This window comes from Aythya marila (assembly GCF_965140915.1).
Source record: "Aythya marila genome assembly, chromosome: 3".
NCBI classification, from domain to species: Eukaryota; Metazoa; Chordata; class Aves; order Anseriformes; family Anatidae; genus Aythya; species Aythya marila.
In genome coordinates this window covers 100,954,090-100,973,215 of record NC_139044.1, presented here as the reverse complement: position 1 = coordinate 100,973,215, position 19,126 = coordinate 100,954,090, and the positions used below count along the sequence as shown (strand labels likewise).

Below are 19,126 nucleotides of genomic sequence, written 5' to 3'. Positions count from 1 at the left end.
GGCAAGCTGCCCTCCATGTGCAGCAAAATACAGTTTTGCCCATTCTATTACTTGTTCTGATTTTAAATTCCACCATCCCCTCTATAATGTTTCCTGGATGTCTCAGCAGCAAGGCTAAGTAAATCAATTTAGAGCTGGGGGAATAAGTTAGTCCTCTGAATTGCTGTCCATTTTGTGTTTCCATTATCCTCTAGGAGATAACACAACTGGACCACAGCAAGGGAGTCAGCTGGGAACAGATTTCATCTTCCTCCTCACAAGGAGAAGGCATAGCATGAATTACAGTAGAGTACACTGTGAGCCCCTTGTAACCCAAGTCTCTTCACCAGTTTTCCCTCTAAAAGACAGCAAGGTACAAAAGGAGGTTCAGGCTTGAAAAAGGCAGGTTGTATGCTCAGACTTGGGAAGAGGTCGTGGATCAAGAGACCCAGGAGAAGGTGCCCCCTCAGAAAAAAAAAAAAAAAAAAAAAAAAAAAAAAAGATTCCACTAAGCTGCAGTGTAATGATTTTAGTTTTTAGGCCTCTGCTTCAGTTTTACATTAGCTTTCAGTCTAGTAGATTACAAAACAGGCAATCTTACAAAAGATGTATTTTTTACACTCACAACATTCCTGCCAGACTTCTAAATACTAATGCCATTTATAAAAGTCTCTTCTCATAGCTTAAGGTGTAGGCTCTGGAGGAATAACACACACATATGCAGATGTTTACAGTATTTTTTTCCCCTTCAAGAGTGCTCAGCTCCCAAAATTTTGCTTATGCTGCCATAAGTAAAATGACTGCAGCTCATGCATACATGTCTGAATCAGCTTTAAAATACCTAGCTCAGGTATTGCTAGGAGCACACAAACCCACAGAAGCACAAACCTCAGCATGGGCTGCTCGAATATTTAGGCCACATTAAGTTTTGTCACAACTGCAGCAATATCACTCATGGCTTCCCAAGACCACAATCAAAATTGGATTTTTCTACCCCAATGATGAGGAACCAGAGCTGAAGGAGAAGGTATGTAATAGAGATGGACCTGAGAAACCAAATAGCAGAAGGGAGGAAAAACAGAAATAAAGGTAATGGAAATATCAATATTGGATACAAAGCTTATAGTGCCATGGAGAAGAAGCAACCAGCCCAGCTCTCCATGGCTCTGACAGACAAAACCAGCAGGAAAATATTTGCTGTGCTGCTGTTCTCTGCTGTCACAGAGGTTGCCTTCTTTGCCCATGCACAGAGCCAGCCCTGACTGCCAGAAACCAGGTCAGGCCACCGGCCACCTCACCTGATGTCTCTTTGCTAAGGTTATGCAAACCACTGCCCACATTGTATCACTGTGATAGCACTCTTCTCCCACATGTCTTCACGTGCATATTGAATTACTTCAAATACATTAGGTTTGAATCCAGCCACGTTTCCCCAAGAGGAGATCCCAACACACAGGTAGAAGGCACTACATCTTAGTGAACTTGGCAGATTAGAGGGGCTCACAATATCCACAGTAGGTAGTCCTGGCTCTATTTGACAGGTCCATGATTCCCAAGACAGCAAGTGAAAGAGAGAGAGACAAAAAAATAGCCAAGAGGAAATGTTAAGAAAGGTAGAGTTGGTAGAATAGACTCCTTCCAACACCTTAACTTGTGTTTATCAGCAGAAGCCAACTTTGAGGGATGGGGAATGGGACCATCCTGGACCAATAACTGGAAGGGACCTTCGAAGATCATCAAGTCCCATTTGCCTGACCTCTTCATGGCTAACTTTAACTTTTTATATTTAGAGACCAGAACTGCACACAATAATCAAGTTGAGGCAACACCAATGTTAAATATAGTGGGAGAACCACCTCTTGTGACCAGTTGTCTACACTGCATTTAACACAACCCAAAATACAGTTTGTCCTCTTGGCTGCTAGGGCGCACTGCTGGCTCCCAGTGAGCCTGCTGTCAACCAGCACCCCAAGGTCCCTTTCTACTGAGCTGGGTGTTTCTCTAGATCTTCCCTTCATGTCTTGTAGGGCTAGACTGAGTGAGGACTTTGGCATTTGAATATCAGTGCTAGAAGACTTTAAAGCAAGGGGAGCCGTGCAACAACAGACTTTGCAATGCCAAGTTAGGGACCACCACTCCTTACAGGGGAAGGCAGGGAGTTGTCACTGCCTCAGCCAGCCAGGAGTACTGGCAGCAACTCAGGCCTAGAATTTCCTTTCCAACACCTGAACATAGATATTTATCAGCAGGGGCCACCTTTGAGGGTGGGGAATGGGACTATCCTGTACTATAACCATATTGCAGAAAGAGAGGACATGAGCCCTGCCTCAGCCCACAGCCCAAGAGCATGGCTGGTGGCCAGCCTGCAGGACATCCCACCTTTTCCTTGAAGCTGGGGCATTTCAGAAGCCAGAAGATCAGACAAAGGCTTTCACACCAAGCAATTCAGGTACTCATCTGAAAGCCTGAAAAACTGGGCAGTTTCAGCACAAGCATCCAGCAGCCGGGTGATAAGGATTCTTGACAGATGAATGGGAGAGGTGAATGAAGCTGCCTGAGATAGAAGGAATTGAAATTAGGAGGGTGCTCCAGTCTCTGCATCAGTGGAAATAAAAGCAGCACCACCTCAGACAGTTACATTTTATGGGGCTTCAAATGTAACCAGACTACAACTGAAAGATCAAAGCTTCAGGGTATGTTAAATATTCATCTGCCTTTGCAAACTCCTACACAGCTCAGGCATGAGACAGGCATCAAGCAGCAGAGAACTGGCATGGCTGCTTGGTGGCTCTGCTCAGCAGCCAAAAATGAAGGATTTTCTCATCACATGAAACATCCCATTCACCATCCCCTGCTGCTGCTGCAGAGTTTACAAACCCCAGAGACACCAGGGATGCACCTCACGCTTCCTCACGATAGTCTGACTCTCCAACTCGCACAGAAAATGGACTGTCACAGCACAACCTTGAGGGAACCATTTCAGAAAATAGCTCCTTGGTTTTGGGGCAGGCCACAATACCCAGGCCCCATGTGAACACTCAGGATATTACCTTGGTCTGAAAAGAGTCAGTAGCATAGGAAATCTCTGAAGAGGCTGCAGATTAAACACTTTTATAGAGTCGGCAGCTGCAGTAAAGGGACAAATTAGTACTAGAAATCAAATCAGAAACACTGTGGATAACACTTTTTCCACCTTTTCTTTTCCTGCTTTAAGAAGAAACCTTCTCTTCCGCAGCTAAAATGGCCTTACGTGATTGAAGTAAAAGTTTGATCTCTGTGTATGTACTATAGGAGTACCTTTCATTTTAAAGTCCTAGAAAATTCCTTGTCTTTCTACATTATCTTCGAGTCCTTTCAGACCCAGACTCATAAAGCCATTTGGAAAATTAAAGCCCACTGAAAGTAGTCCTCAGAAAAGGGTACCAGTGTGTTTTTCAAACACCATCTCAATCCTTGCTTTGGGGATTTCTTCAGCATTAGAATAACCAATATCAGGAAGAAACCCAGCACTTGTAGAAGTATGAACGCTTTCACACTCTTTATCATTGAATGGTTTGGGTTGGAAGGGACTTCAAAGATCACCCAGTTCCAACACCCCTGCCATGGACAGGGATACCTCCCACCAGACCAGGTTGCTCAAAGCCCCATCCAGCCTGACCTTGAACATTCCCAGGGATGGGGCACCCACAATTTCTCTATGCAAGGGTTGAGTCAAATTTACAGAATTTATAATGGTGCTCATTAAATCAGAGCAAGTGGAAAGCTTTGAAAAAAAGAGGAGGAGGAGGAACAGGAAGCATTTACATGATTTTCCATTAAAAAAAAGTTAGCCACGCACCTTTAAGAACAATAATTTCATAACAACTTTGGAGACATGGCAGCTTTGGGGAATCTGCCTGGGTTACTGAGAGATGAGATTTATGGAACAAGATTTCAAGTTCTTTCAAATCCTTGAGAGAGCATTGGGGAACACCTGAGGCAGAGCACACCAGAGGCTTGCAAGAAACAATGCTGGAGCCAACCAGGACACCTGGCACTGGGTACTCCTTGAACCACCCTGTTGTGGATGGAAGGTGGATGGAAGGCTTCGACACCACTTCAGCAAGGAAATGGCTGAAGTGTGAGGACCCTGCAAGTGCCAGCAGCTGCTCTACAAGGGGTCTTACTGACCTGGGTTAGTTTGGACCTAGAAGCAGCAACACAGGTGTTCTGCCTAGCTGAATCTAAGTCACTGAAAAATGCAGCAGGAAAATGATGCTCACTGGCATTAATGCTCAGCTGGTCAAGAACAAAAGAGACTATAGCCCTCTATAATCCTACATAATTCTTCTTTGAGGTTATGATTTTAATTCTTCTTTGAGTTGCTTTTAATTTACTGACTTATTTTCTCTCGTTATAGAAAATAGAATTTAAAAATCATAATTATGCTCTGTTCTCAGAGATCTGAACTCCAGGGATCTGAGCTGAGTTTTCTGCATCCTGAGTTGACTATATATCCTGCTACAGACAGACATGCAGATCTGCAGAGGCAGCCTGTAGCTGGAAGTAATACAACCACATTTGAGGGATGATTTTGAGTCAGTGCTACAGTTTGACAGCTTTCAGCAGTTTTCACTCCTCTGACTTCTCAAGTCCATTTCACCCACCTCCCGGACCTATCTGGCAGCCTGTGCATCCTCAAACACATGAGTAGGCATGCCCACAAACTGATGCCATCAAGATGTCAGGCTGTGACACAGACCTCGCATTGTTTCAGACACTCTGAACAAATAAAAGACAGATTAAAAAATAAATAAGTTACCTGCCAGGATTACGAAGGTAACACCAGAGGCAGGTTTTGGGGAGAAACAGGAGGCAGCAGAACTGACAACCCTCCAGCCACATGCATGCAGGCTGCTACTTTCCAGCACATAGCCTGAAGGCTATGGATCACCCCCTGGAGAGGATGTCTTTCACACTGGAGATGAAACATGTGCCACTGACCTTTTCTTTCTCCATTACAGCCTTGCTGATAACCCTAACCTACGGATGTTTTGCGTAGCAATGTTCCTACTTTATCTAAGTGTTCTCTCATTTGTCCTCCCAGCTCCTCCATGCATTACCTTGGGTAATCAAGGGTTCACTCTTTAGCCAAAATACGAAATCAGAATCAGTGGTAATGTTGTTTAAATGCTAAAATGATCATCCACTGTTTAACTTAAAAGCCCTGCAATGCTGCAAAGTGTTGATTTAAAGGTTAAAGCAATGAGCTTGCAAGAAGAAAAAATATCTAAATGTTAATGCTGTGGGATTGTGGAAACAGGGATCATAACTGCCGTGGTTACAAATTCTCTGTGAAACCTATGGAGCATGGAGTGGCATAAAGCAGTAACACATTTCAGGTTCTGATGATGCTGAAGAACAGCAAGGTTTGCTGCAGAGGACAAAAGACTGAGTCTAAGCTAACGAGAAGCTAACATTACCTAAAAGTCTAACTGATGGGAAGTCATCGGTTACTCCCTAAAGTGCACTTAATTCTGGCTCAATAGAGCTATTTCCTCAGCCAGTGTTTGTGAGGTGTAAGGGACTATTAGTTCCGACTGTACCATGTAGGTGCCCTTGTCACATGTAGGAATAGTTGCCCCACTTTTCATTGAGAATAATGTTTTTTTAAAAGTTGTGAGACAAATTTGTTCCTGATGTAGTTCTGCTGAAGTCAACGAGTTTATGGCAGAATTGACTTACCATCATCTGTGCTGAAAATACAAAATCAGGGCTTCAGCAAGGGTGAGAGAAAGACTGGTGCCAGAAGGAAGAAAGTACCTTTTCAAAACCTACAAGTAGAGGGAGATGGGACCCACATGACTTCTTACCCTGAGTGTCAAAGTTCTCACAACAGCTGTGTTGTGTGTTGGATAGTAGCAAGTCATATTCATGTAGAATTTTCTGTGTGAAGCATTTGTCAGAAATAACTAGAAATGCTAAACAAAAATGTCTCCCATAAGGTTTTAATTAAAAGTCCCCATTATACGATCATCTCTCTGCAATAGACTTACTTGCATATATAATTAGCAGAAATAGTTTGTGATTTTGGGTGTCATGCTTGAAATATGTCAGACCAAATTATCAGTATTTCTAATCACCCCCACATCCAAAATATCAGGTTCAAATATAGGTGTCAGTACTTTTAAGAACCCATGCCTAAACTGTCTCAGTTCAGTCCCACTCCTTTCAAGAATCCACAAGAAAACCTGATGCTATCTCTACACACATTACTGTAGGAACTAAAACACCGAGGAGTCACTGAGAATCACTGAATAATCTAGAAAACACTGCAGGAAACATTCCCTTACATAAATGAATACATATTATTTACATATGCATTTTGCATCACATATCTGAAGCTTTAGGGTATCTCTTTTCAACACTCCACATCCACAGAAGCATAGGACTGGCTGCACGTTTGTATATTTGTGCAATATTTAAGTATTTAATGCCTGTTCAACCAATTTACCCTTTCCAAGATGTCCTAGCCCTCCAGGTGCCTTGACGTTTTTCAGGTGGGCTTGACCATTGACTTCCTGAAGGCACTGGATGGGGTCACAAGGCAAACTTTAGCTGAGAAGGGTGGTCCCGCATCCCCAGCTAAATTCTCTGAGGTGCAGGGACCAGGCAGAAAGACCCCTCAACCTCCCCAACACATCAACAGCAGTGTGTGCCTTTTCCACAGCAGAAAAGCCACTCAAGTACTGGTCCAAAAAGTGAGAAATGGCAGCTGTGGAACAGCCTTAACCAAAAAGGATTAAAGTCCACAGCTCCAGCTCCTCAGGAGAGTAATGCTCACACTGGATGGATGCTACAGGTAAAATTAGGGTACACTTGGGCACAGCAGATTAAAAGATGAAAGGCAAGCAGGGAAGAAGCCTGCCTGAAGGCAACTCAAGCCTAGCAGTAGGACACTAGGCTTAAAAATAAAGGAAAATGAGTCTATTGTGAGACATAAAGCAGTGAAGGAAGAACACTCATGTATTGATAGTATTGACACAGGATTAGAAATGTCTACGTAGAGGACAAATTCTAATTAAAGTACATAATAATGAGACTATAGGAAAAGTAAAGAAGAGACATAGGATGATCCTCCTACTAGCAGGAGGAATACAGGGCATAAGTGAAGAACGTGGGAGACCTAACCTGAGGTGAATGGCAGAGAAAGGAAAGAGATGGCACCATCCCAGAGCACTCATGGATTGGAGAAAGATTTGCTTTCTGTTCCTTCAACAGAGTAGAAGCAGCTTTAGCCCCCATTTTCTCATGCATTAGATATCACATCAGCTCAACATAAAGGAGGTTCTAGGGTCATGGAAAGCCATTTGACTGCTGCTCAGTTTTTCTGAACGTCACAAGTGCAGCATCTCAGAAAAGTGAGCTACGAGACAGAACACCCCTGGCATTAAGGTATGATCGTTTATCAGGGCAGCTTTGCTTAGATCCAGATTTCAACCTTGGAGAAATTACAGGCAGACCCTTGAGTGGGATTCAGTCATTCTGGTTTAGATTGTAGGTCTGAGAAAAATCACCCTGAGCTGCTTATATAATCAAGTCAGAGAAAGGCACCTATCTATGACAATTCATTTCTTCCTAAAATAGGTTAGATAATTGGCTCTCTAGAGGCATGCATTCATTTCCCAGCCTCATAGGTATGTAAAGTTAGGTGAGCGGAGTCCCACTGTCACCATTAGCTAAGCCCATCTACATGAGGAGTAACAGCAGTCTGGCTCCCCTGCTGCAGTCACACATTACCCTCCCCTTCTTCATACTGTCACCAACAGCCATCTGATCCCATGTTGAGCTAGCACAGCATGCTAAGCCAGCAGAAAGCTATTCCTCTTTCTGTAATGTTATTTTTCAGTTGATTTAGTTGCTTGGCTCCCAGTGAGGGTAAAACGGCTATCCACTCCCATGAAGAATGTTGCCAGCCAGGGAAAGAAACACCCTTGGCAGGAGTTGAGGTAGCCTTCAGTGTGTTATAAAACTGTGCCCTCACGTGCCAGAGGCATAGAGAAAACAGAAGGATATGTAACTGAAAGTAGTAATGGGACTAAATTCACTGGAACATGGAAAAAAAAGGAATATAATTAAAGAGTGGGAATATTTTAAAAGTGATGAAACATATGGCAAAATACCAGGCTGCAGTGGAAACTAATATCTAGCGAAAGATACAGAGCTTAGGAGATACAAGATGAGACATTTTGCAGTAGCATGCAAGCCACTAAGAGTCATGGAAGTGATCCAGGAGTATTATCCTCAAATGACAGGGACATGCTTCTCAGAAAGATATTCTCATCATCACTAAACACAATGGCACATAAGTATACATGATCAAAATCTTGCATTTGAATTGGGGCAGTGTCAATGCAATATCAATATATCCATATAGAAATAGCAATAGAAGCAGAACAGTGGTGGAAAAACAAACAAGGTCATATGGATCTGATGTAATTTCATAAAAGCATATGCAAAGATGTGATTACTGTAGATGACTACATATTAACAAAGTTCTCAGAAGATAAAACATTCTTACACGAGGATGCTACAGCAGATTTGGCCATTCATTCTCTATCATTGGCAGCAGTCAAGATCCTACTTAGAAGACATATCAAATGGTAGCCAGCTGAAAGAAGATCTTCAGTGAAGTATTTTCCAGAGCAGCTTTTATACCACAGCACACACATTTGGAGTTCTTTGCTATGTACAATGCACTGGCCTAAAAGACTTAAACAATTAAGAAAAAATACAAGTGGTTGCATGCAGTTTGAAGTGCTTTTAACAATCCGTTCTCATTTTGAGAAAGAAATTTTAATTCAGAAAGAAGCAGACAAACTGTAGAACAATTTGCAAACAAGGCCACTTAAACTGGAGGTGTTACTTCCCTTATCCGTATGCCAAGATTTTTCTGCTGCCAGAAGATTCCTGAGGATGACAAATCCCTTTTGGATTTTTTTTTCATTAATTTCCTTTAATCTAACCAACTGCCCTGAGTGATTCCTTTATTTTAATTATATATATATATAATTATACATGGAAGAATATATATATATATATATATTATATATATATGGAAGAATATAACAAGCCACTTTAAGTAACTGCTGGCATCTCCACCTACTTTGGTGCTCAGCAAATTTATAGAATCATTAAGATTGGGGAAGTCCTCCAAGACAATTCAAAATCTCCAACAACAGCCACAGATGCATCTTCACACAGCCAGAACATGACCAGAGGCAATTTCTATATCTAGAGCCCCGGTAGCGCGCCGTGATTGTATAGTGGTTAGTACTCTGCGTTGTGGCCGCAGCAACCTCGGTTCGAATCCGAGTCACGGCATCGCCCCGGCGGTACCACAGCACACGGGCTCCGAATTTTTAGGAAAGCTCTGCAGGAGGATCTGGATAGGCTGCACCAATGGGCTGAGGTCAACTGCATGAAGTTCAACAAGGCCAAGTGCCGGGTCCTGCACCTGGGGCGCAATAACCCCAAGCAGAGCTACATGCTGGGAGAGGAATGGTTGGAGAGCTGCCAGGCAGAGAAGGACCTGGGAGCGATGGTTGATAGTCGGCTGAATATGAGCCAGCAGTGTGCTCAGGTGGCCAAGAAGGCCAACAGCATCCTGGCTTGTATCAGGAACAGTGTGACCAGCAGGGCTAGGGAGGTGATCGTCCCCCTGTACTCGGCTCTGGTGAGGCCGCACCTCAAGTACTGTGTTCAGTTTTGGGCCCCTCACTACAAGAAGGACATCGAGGTGCTTGAGCGGGTGCAGAGAAGGGCGACAAAGCTGGTGAGGGGCCTGGAGAACAAGTCCTACGAGGAGCGGCTGAGGGAGCTGGGCTTGTTCAGCCTGGAGAAGAGGAGGCTCAGGGGCGACCTTATCACTCTCTATAGGTACCTCAAGGGAGGCTGTAGCGAGGTGGGGGTTGGCCTGTTCTCCCACGTGCCTGGTGACAGGACGAGGGGGAATGGGCTTAAGTTGAGCCAGGGGAGTTTTAGGTTAGATGTTAGGAAGAACTTCTTCACTGAAAGGGTTGTGAGGCATTGGAACAGGCTGCCCAGGGAAGTGGTGGAGTCACCATCCCTGGAAGTCTTCAAAAGACGTTTAGATGTAGAGCTTAGGGATATGGATTAGTGGGGACTGCTAGCGTTAGGTCAGAGGTTGGACTCGATGATCTTGAGGTCTCTTCCAACCTAGAAATTCTGTGATTCTGTAATTTGCACACGTTAAGAAGCTGCACATCAGCTATGATCACTTGAACTTTCAGATGCCTCAGCATGTATATGCTTAGTATTTAGAGGATACTTACAAGAGAAGAAAGTAATGCTACAGCTCTGATTCTACAGCTAACAGCTAAAGAAAAGGCTTCAGAGGTGTTAAGTGTTAAAAACTTCATTAACCTTGTTCTGGCTGAAATCCCAGCACCTGCCAGTTGACATAAGCAAAGGAAAGATCAACAACAACAAAATGTTATTTAGTACTGCCAAAAAAGGATGCAGGAATCAACTGAACATATCATAAACTCCATGTACACAACACTAATTGTGACATTTAACATCATTACTCCTAAAGTCAAGGAAGAAAGTGAATGCAATCACATGTGAACTCAGTCTAAATGGGCAAATACATGCTTAAAAAGAGAGTTGCTTAGAAGACTGTAAAGAAAGTTATTACCAGAGCCATTAAAGTACCTGAGAGACTCTGGCATTAAGTGCCACCAGATTCATTTTACAGGCCAGAAGGTATTGACCTACTGAGTCCTAACAATAATCCATGTCGCTTAGTGCTATATTCAGATGTCTCTTAAATACCTGCAGGGATAGGGACTCAATCACTTCCCTGGGCAACCTGTTCCAATGCTTAACCACACTCTCCATGAACAAGCTCTTCCTTATGTCCAGTCTAAACCTCCTCTGAAGCAACTTGAGATAATTTCATTGCATCCACACTTAAAATCAGAAAAATAAAGATGTATACCTGGAACCTAAGCACAGCTATGGACATCTTAATTTTTCAACGCCCCCTCCACAAAGAGCAGCCAAGAACTGAAGTAGTTAATCTTTCCATTCTCCACCCTTTACCTTCATTCTTCATACCAAAAATAAAAAATAGACCTACTTAACTCAACACTGGTGACACTTACCACTGAATCCGCATCTGTGGCCTCTTCCTAAGCTCAACCAAATCACACCAAACCTCATTCTCCAAACTATTCTATCATAAGAGGATGCACCCATGGTTCTGTCAGGTTAGTGACAAGGGCACTGTTCTAGCAGATACAGGATGGGCACTGAAGCAGTGGAATGAACTGGATGCAGATCCTCACTCCCCAGGGAAGTGCTCCTGGCCAGTAGATTACACAGAAGCTGGGTGGTAGCACTCAGCTTTTCAAGAACTATTTTCAGTTTCTGAAGTCTCTGTGCCAAAATGACAACAGGCCACACACTTTCAAAAGGTTTCAGCTGTAGAGCACTTCAGCACATAAACACTTTGGGTTCTTGGGCTGCAGCCAGGTGCCTCACTTGTAGCTTTGGAAATAGTTTGTCCATGCCCACATTTCACTCAGGTGGTTTCTTCCTACACTGAATAAAGCAATGTAATAATACCTCAAACTTCTCACCATCTGCCTTTCTACTCTGTTCTGGCCTCTAGAATGTCATCATAGAATGGCCTGGGTTGGAAGGGACCTCAGGGATCATCTAGTTCCAACCCCCCTGCCATGGGCAGGGACGCCACCCACTAGATCAGGTTGCTCAGGGCCTCATCCAACCTGGTCTTAAACACCTGCAGGGATGGGACATCCACAGCTTCTCTGGGCAGCCTGTTCCAGTGCCGCATTATCCTGAGTGGAAAAAGTTCCTTCTAACCTCTAATTTTAAGACCATTCACCCTTGTCCTATCATTATCTAGCCAAGTAAAGAGTCTTTCTTCATCTTTTTTTTTTTTTTTTTTTATAAGACACCTTGAAGTATTGAAAGGCTGCAATGAGGTCACCCCAGAGCCTTCTATTCTTTAGGCTGAACAGCCCCTGCTCTTTTAGCCTGTCTTTGTAGAAGAGATGCTCCAGCCCCTTGATCATCTTTGTGGCCTTCCTCTGGACCCACTCTAACAGCTCCACATCATTCTTGTGCTGGGGACTCCAGAACTGGATGCAGCGCTCCCAAGTGGGACCTCACCAGGGCAGAGCATAGGACAATCACCTCCCTCAAGGTGATGCCTTACAGACATCCTAACTGGTTTCCTGATGCAGTTTGGAGGAAGCATCATCCAAACAGTCACAACAGATAAGGATCCTTAGATCCTAATAAACAAGTAAGAGACTGGCCCAGCAATGAAGAACTCGAGCAGCTTCAGTTCTCTTCTTGCCTACAGACATCTTAAGCACCTAAGGGCATATCATCCAGGCCAAGATTTGTTTGAACAGGCATTTAGACGGTTGAGACAACACCTTGTTGGATTTTAAGAACCATCACTTCCAAAAGCCTTGGGCTCCTAGGAGGTTGTTTTCCTCTTGACTCCTTCACAGTTTACCTCGCTCCCAAAATCCCGTCATACTGTGTACTTGCAGCTTGCAGTTCCAAGTACATAAAATGGAACACTTCTGGCACAAAAGTTGGCAGAAACACCAACAAAGTCTCATAAGCATTTTTAAATGTTTTCTCCCTTGTATGGGCGGAGAAGCATTTTTAAATGTTTTCTCCATTGTGTGGAAGGAAACAACAGAAGGGTTTTGAGCCTCCTGCTGACACACCTAACCCTCCCGACATGTCACACTTTCAAGTCCTACAGTAAACTGTGTGGTATGGGGCTCACATGCAAACTAGAGCAAAGTATTCAAGCTTTAAACTAGCTGTCAATTATCTACTAGCAATCAGAGAGGCTTTTCCTACATCTTACTCCTTACTGGCCTCTTTCACTGGAGTGTACTTCCCAAAATACAGCACAGTGCTGCTTGCATCAAGGGAAATCGCAGCAGAGTCCCTGGGCACAGGCCTTACGGGAAGCATGGTTCAGCCGGGAAGTCCAGCCAGTAGTGAAATGCAGTGCAAAGCACAAACTACAGTTCCCAGGAGACACTGTGAGTATATTTTTGGCTAAACTCTTCTGGTTTTCAGCCAAAATACTTTGACAAAAGAACTAAACTACCCTGGAAAGCTGACACTTCTCCCAAAAAAAGCTGCTTTGTCAAGAGCCTTTCTACTTCAAAATTATTCTCAATCAAGATTTTTTGGGCAGCCCTAAAGCTGACTAAATGGAGCTTTTGAAATAGAGTAAAATCATTCAAAAGTAATCAGAGAAACAGCACTCATCATCGTGATGCACAATTTATAAGTTACTGTGCAATTCTCCACTGATTGTAAGAATACACCATGTTTAAAATGCCATTTTGACAATGAATTTGTCACATATTCTGTCCTGTATTAATTTCATTTTAAAAAATGTTTTCAATAATTTTGTGAAAGAGTCCTAACAATCTTAAGAAGAACAGTCAGCTTGGAAATGTTCCTTATATACAATATCTACATACCTTATTTATGTTGCAACAATCAGTAGAACCAGTGAAAAGCATTAAGGGTATGTCTAACAAGTTGTCACAGACAAAGACATCCTAACATCATTCTCATGAGTGAAAACTTTAAATCACTGTTTGTTTCATATTTTTCAGTCCCTATAATGCCTTAAAATATCATGATCCTGCCTTAAATGATCATATAAATATGAAAAGTCCAAAAGTGTGAGATCTCATTTTCAAAAACAGAAACATAGGACAAGAGTTTCCTAATGCATCTCTAAAATCTTTCACTACCCAAATATAAAAGCTGTAGTATTTCCAGCCAAGAGTCTCTGTTTCACTGTATGGCAAGTGAAGCTGTATATTTCAGTTTTCCAAAGTCACTTGATTTTGTCAGAAAAGAATCCCTGTCCTGAATTCCTCTATTTGAGCACACGTATGTATGCACAGAGGTCAGAATGGAAACTCTTAATTCCTTTTATGAATCCTAATTTTTCATATCCCATGACTGAAAAGCAGGCATATGGCCTTCTGGTTACTGAACTATGGCTTACTCTCTTTGTCCAGCTCATTTAGATCATCTTTACATTCTGTCTTTACACATCCTTAATTTTCATTAGACAGTCCTGTATACTACTGCTACCAACCTGATTTGGTTTTAACTGAGTTTACTCTTAATTACCCACTGGTGTAATTCTATCCTTTACTGGATCCACTGTCATCTGCTTCACTTCTGCAATGTCAGTCTTTATTCTCTGTCTTCCAGACGTATTAAAAGCTCACTTTGTAAAGTAGAAAATAGCCAGCCACTTAGCAATAAAAGTGGAAGGATGGAGAAAAGTACTGAGCACTTCCAAAATTAAACTGAGATGTCTGTCATGTATTACCAGGAATCAGAACCCCTTAATAAACTGCATTAACTTTTCATTGCATGAGAAATTAAAATACCACTTCATCCTTTGTTGCTCAAAGAAAGGAATGAGCTCCTTCAACGGCATTTGAATGTTTCATAGACAAATCTCACACTGACCAGGAATTCTGCGATCTAACCCACATGGGTGCCTCAGACAGAAAGGTCCCACTTCATCTGCTAGAACAGAGCAAGCTGTTACTCCCCTTACCTTCCCCTGCTATGCAGCCATTGCCAATCATATTTTGCTGCTTACAAGACACCCCCCTAACAAACATCTAAGCTTTTTTCCTCTGCATTTCTAGAGAGCAAAAGCACAAAAGCCTCTTACCTTACGATTGCTGAGAAAATGGGAACTGCAGAACACTCTGTGCCTGCAGGGACACTGCACAGATGAACCTCATTGCTGCTGTTTACAGAAGTCTGACAGTTTTTAATTTGAAAAGAGGTTGTCTTTTGCTTTTCGACAGTTCAACAAATCAGACAACACAGTTGCAAGTGTTATCTGTAAACAGCTTCCTGTTTGAAATAGATCAGCTGTCCTGTAGGACAATAATTAGGAAAGAAGTGTGGGAAAGCTGAAGAGGTCCATGATGTAAGCTTTTTATTTTGGGAATGTACTTTTTTGGGAATGCACTCTTACTCTCCCCTCCTCCTCTCTAGCAGAGAACCCCTTTTTAACCATTTAGATCTATTCAGCTCTACGTTATGCATGCAACTGCCCTAGGACAGCACTTCCCTTGCTTTACTTCATTTCTAACAACTGATGTGACAACACAGGGAGTGCAGCAGTGAATATGACCGAGTTATGTGAATAATTAACACACTTTCCCTAGTGAAACTCACCCCACTCCTGCTGTTAGCTGTAAGATTCTTGACTTACTGAGTGGAAACATGCAAGTATTTCAGAGCTGAGTCTCAATTCTCCAAAACAATGCTGTTGTCCACATGACAGGCTTAAAGATTTATTTTTTTAATACACCTTTGACATCACCATGTCAGCGAGAAAGAAAAAAAGATAAAGAAATATTTCAGTATCTTTTCACCCTCCTAAAATGTGAAAAGAATCACCAAAAAGCTTTTGGACTGTGGGACAAGAGAAAGCTGTGATAGGAGCACATGCTCACTTCAATGACCTTCTGATTTGCTCTCGTAGAGGTGTATGTCCTCTCCATCAAGGATTTCATGCTGTGGTGGGGGTTGCAATGTCCTTTGATAGACTTTTCCCCCTCTGCTCATGTCTGGCAGCATCCCCTCTCCCTGAGAAGAGGGGATGCACTCCTCTCCATGCACTCCTCTCCTGGCCCTGGGGCATGTAACCTCCTTCCACACACCACAGCCCCCACTTGAGGCTTCACCACCCCACACCTGAGCAGTTTTACATGCGAGGGATGGGTGCTGTTGGCAGAGCTATCCCCCTCTTCTGGAGGAGGGAATTTGTTCAGCCAGCACATCCCCACCTCTGAGGAGGCTGTGCCAAAACAGGCAGTAAGGGGAAAAAAAGACAAAAACCCGGTACCACAGATACCACAGCAGTGTAGAGGTAGCAGTGCCTCACATTCAGAAACCACTTTTACAAGGGCTGAACCTCTCCTACACCACCCTCTTTTCAAGCTGGGCTGGATCCTGGCTGTCTCTCCTCCATCAGCTTCTGTGTTTCAACGCCCACCAGATGGTCACAAGAAGTTCAGAACTGATGCTCACTTTCAGATTACATCAGTAAGGACAAAAATGTAAAACGCAACAGGGTAAGCACCCCACAACTCTAACTTGAAAGCCGTTTTCTGCATACAAGCTGCATTAGTTCAGAGGGAGCAGAAGGCAATTAGCAGGATCGGGCCCTCACAGCACTCTGTTGGCAGCAACTTGCTACAAGAAACGTTTGATGTAAAGAATGCAGCCAAGTGACTGCAGTCCAAGCCTTTGAAGATCATATTACGATGGCAAAGGCAACGTCCATTTACATACATATCTGCTCTCCCTATATAAACAGGCAAATAACTTTGAGGCCAGAGCTGGAATTCAAGGGAGAAAGAGCCATTTCAGGGAAAGTAGAAAAGGTAGTGTTAAACACCAGGCAAACAGAAGTAAAGAAAAATAAATCTAAGTTTCCAGAGTTCAAAAGGGAAGGCCAAACACAACAGATATGATAGAACTGTTTTCCCTAGACAAGGAGAAAATAAGTCTATGGCTTTGTTTCACCTCTGAAGAAGAAAAGGGCGTACTCCTCTTACAGCTGGACACGAGCAACCTTCCTTCACCCACCCAGACAGCAGACCCGAGGCTGTACAGCCACGCTAGCACATCGTTGGAACCAGACTATGGGCAACCCAGGGCACTAAGACAGACTACACTGGAGCAGCTCAAAAATTCACCTCCCCAGCTTCACCACCTAGCCCTGTCCCCAACCGAATTACTGTAGGGCAGCTGTTCAACCCCACCAGGTCACAATCGGTAGCTATTCAGCTAACGCTTTTCTTTATGTTAATATGCCAGTCTGCAAGCTGTAGCAGTTCAAGAAATGGTTCTTAAGTCTTTCAGTCACCCTTGCTAATGCAGCAGGACAACTTTCAGAGGCTAGGGTATACAAGAAGACAGATCTAAGTTGGCTATCATGATTGATCCACAACCAGACATCCACCCAGCCTTTAAGCTCAGGGTAAATACCAACTATGCAGAAGAGTTGGATTGAAATAGTTAAAAAAAGCACAAATCAAAATCAAATTGATTATTGAAAGGTGATTTTTTTTTTTTTTTTTTAAAGGGAAACATTTTCAGAGCCTTCAGGCAAATTCTTTTACTCTTTCCAGAGTCAACTGGCATTCAGTCTGTAAGAGGATTAAATGTAATGCTCATTTTAAAAATACTGTTTAAAATACTATTTAAAGATACTGTTTTGAAAAGATGACAGAGCCCTAAAATTCTCCCCTCAGTTTGACAAGTCACCCAATGGTGTCAAAGGATCACGGAACTGTTGGAAGGGTCCTCTGGAAGTCATCCGGTCCAACCCCTTCTCAAGCAGGGCAAACAACGATCTGGATCAGATTTTCTTAAGGGATGAAAACTGCCAACACCCAAACTCTTTCATAAGTCATAATGTGAACTCAGTTGCTGGAGCTCAGCTTACTACAGGTTGCATCACAAATACTGCTCCACTTCTTCAAAGCCAGGGCTGCCTTGCTAACCAGCCCTTGGTAAGCATCCCAGGGCAAACTCCTGAAAAAGGCAAGGAGATGCAGCAGATCTACGACTTCGTGATGGCAAGCTGAGTGCATTCCCTCCTTCGCTCCTGTGACAATCAAAAAACATAGCCCCTTCACTCTGGCTTCACCTAACAATAAACTGTTTAGGCAAAAAAAAATAGGAAACTGTTTTATTAAGTATCAAAACACATCTGGGGGAAAAAGGAACGTGTAGTGCTGCCTGCCCCTGTGAAGATCCCCATACATACCTCATCCCATTAATGCAGCCCCAGAGGGTGAACATCACCACTTCAGTTTGATGGACAAGGCAACAGAAGAAACTCTCCTTACCACCTTTTCTGTACAACACATTCGATGTGTAGTGGGAAAGTTCATCATGGAAACAGCAATGCAAGTTTTAAGTTCTTTTACTGCAGCGTAAAAACTAGCCTTCAACTTCTTTAGTGTTGCTGCACCAACATTTTTTGCATAAAGTTTCTGAGCAGCATTCTCTGCAGCAGTAGTAAGAAGTGTGAACTGTGTTTTCTGTTATTTCTCATCTCTAAATTTGGTAAAATCTCTTAAATGCCTGGCTCCACTTCTATCTTTGCTGTTCCCGGGGCAAATCAAAACTGAATCAGACTCATCAGCACAAGATCATGAAAACCATGGTGCTGCCCATTAGCTATTAACCATTTAGCAACATTTAACAGCAGAAACTAATTGACAAGGTTAAGAATTATTTTCCTGAGAAATGGCAAGAAGGAATAGCAGTAAACCTGTGGGTAGAGGAGGAGATACCTAAACTTGCAAGCTGTAACAAATCCAACAAAAACTTTCTCCTGTTGATCACAATAAGATCAAATACATGTAATTCCTGCAGGGAACAGAGCACTAGTACAAAGAGATGCTGCAGTGTCGCCTCTTTCTCTTGCTCTCAGTGAATGTAGGTTTTTCACATGTGTGCTCTTAAGGCAGGCAATAAGCACACCAAAGCCACCTGCTTACAAAGGGGTCAGCCATTTGCACTGATCAATGCTGCAGTCAAGCCTGTATGGAGGAAAGGGACTCACGCTCCCCTAGCCTAGCCTTAAGGCTTCTTTTTCTGGGACCACATGACCCCATAATCGATATTTTGTCTGCCATTCTGATACAGCTGTAGAGACCTACAAAGCCCATACCGCAGAAGATGAAAACAGTCTAAGCTTTAAAGGTGTTTATATTTTATTATTTTTTATTTTTTTTCTTGGCATCACCCTGGCTTTTAGACTCAACTAAGAATCAAACTCAGGCCTCCCATTTAAAAAACTTAGGAAAAGTGAAGGTACAGGAAATAGATTATTTCAGTCCATAGCACAGGAGCCATAATGCGTCCTTTAACACTGCCTGATGCAAGGATTACTCTATTAAAGCTTGCCACATGCTTCTACTTATATTCAAGGGGAGCTTATCGGACATTATCTAATCATGCCTCCAATTAATCACATTAATCCAAGGCAGGTCAAGCACTTCAAGCA

General features: G+C 42.9%; 1 protein-coding gene across 3 annotated transcripts in view; it reads right to left on the bottom strand.

Annotated features, from left to right (window-relative positions):
• Positions 1 to 14,941, bottom strand: part of COLEC11 (collectin subfamily member 11) — a 38,946-nt gene extending 24,005 nt beyond the window's left edge. For 2 of the 3 annotated variants that reach the window (XM_082758097.1, XM_082758099.1), the window contains exon 1: positions 14,759 to 14,941. The gene's annotated coding sequence lies outside the window, so the exon portion shown is untranslated. Of the gene's footprint in view, positions 1 to 5,703; positions 5,771 to 14,758 lie in introns of those variants that run through there. The other variant, XM_082758098.1, reaches the window with a different exon arrangement.
• Between the last annotated feature and the right edge of the window lie 4,185 nt (positions 14,942 to 19,126).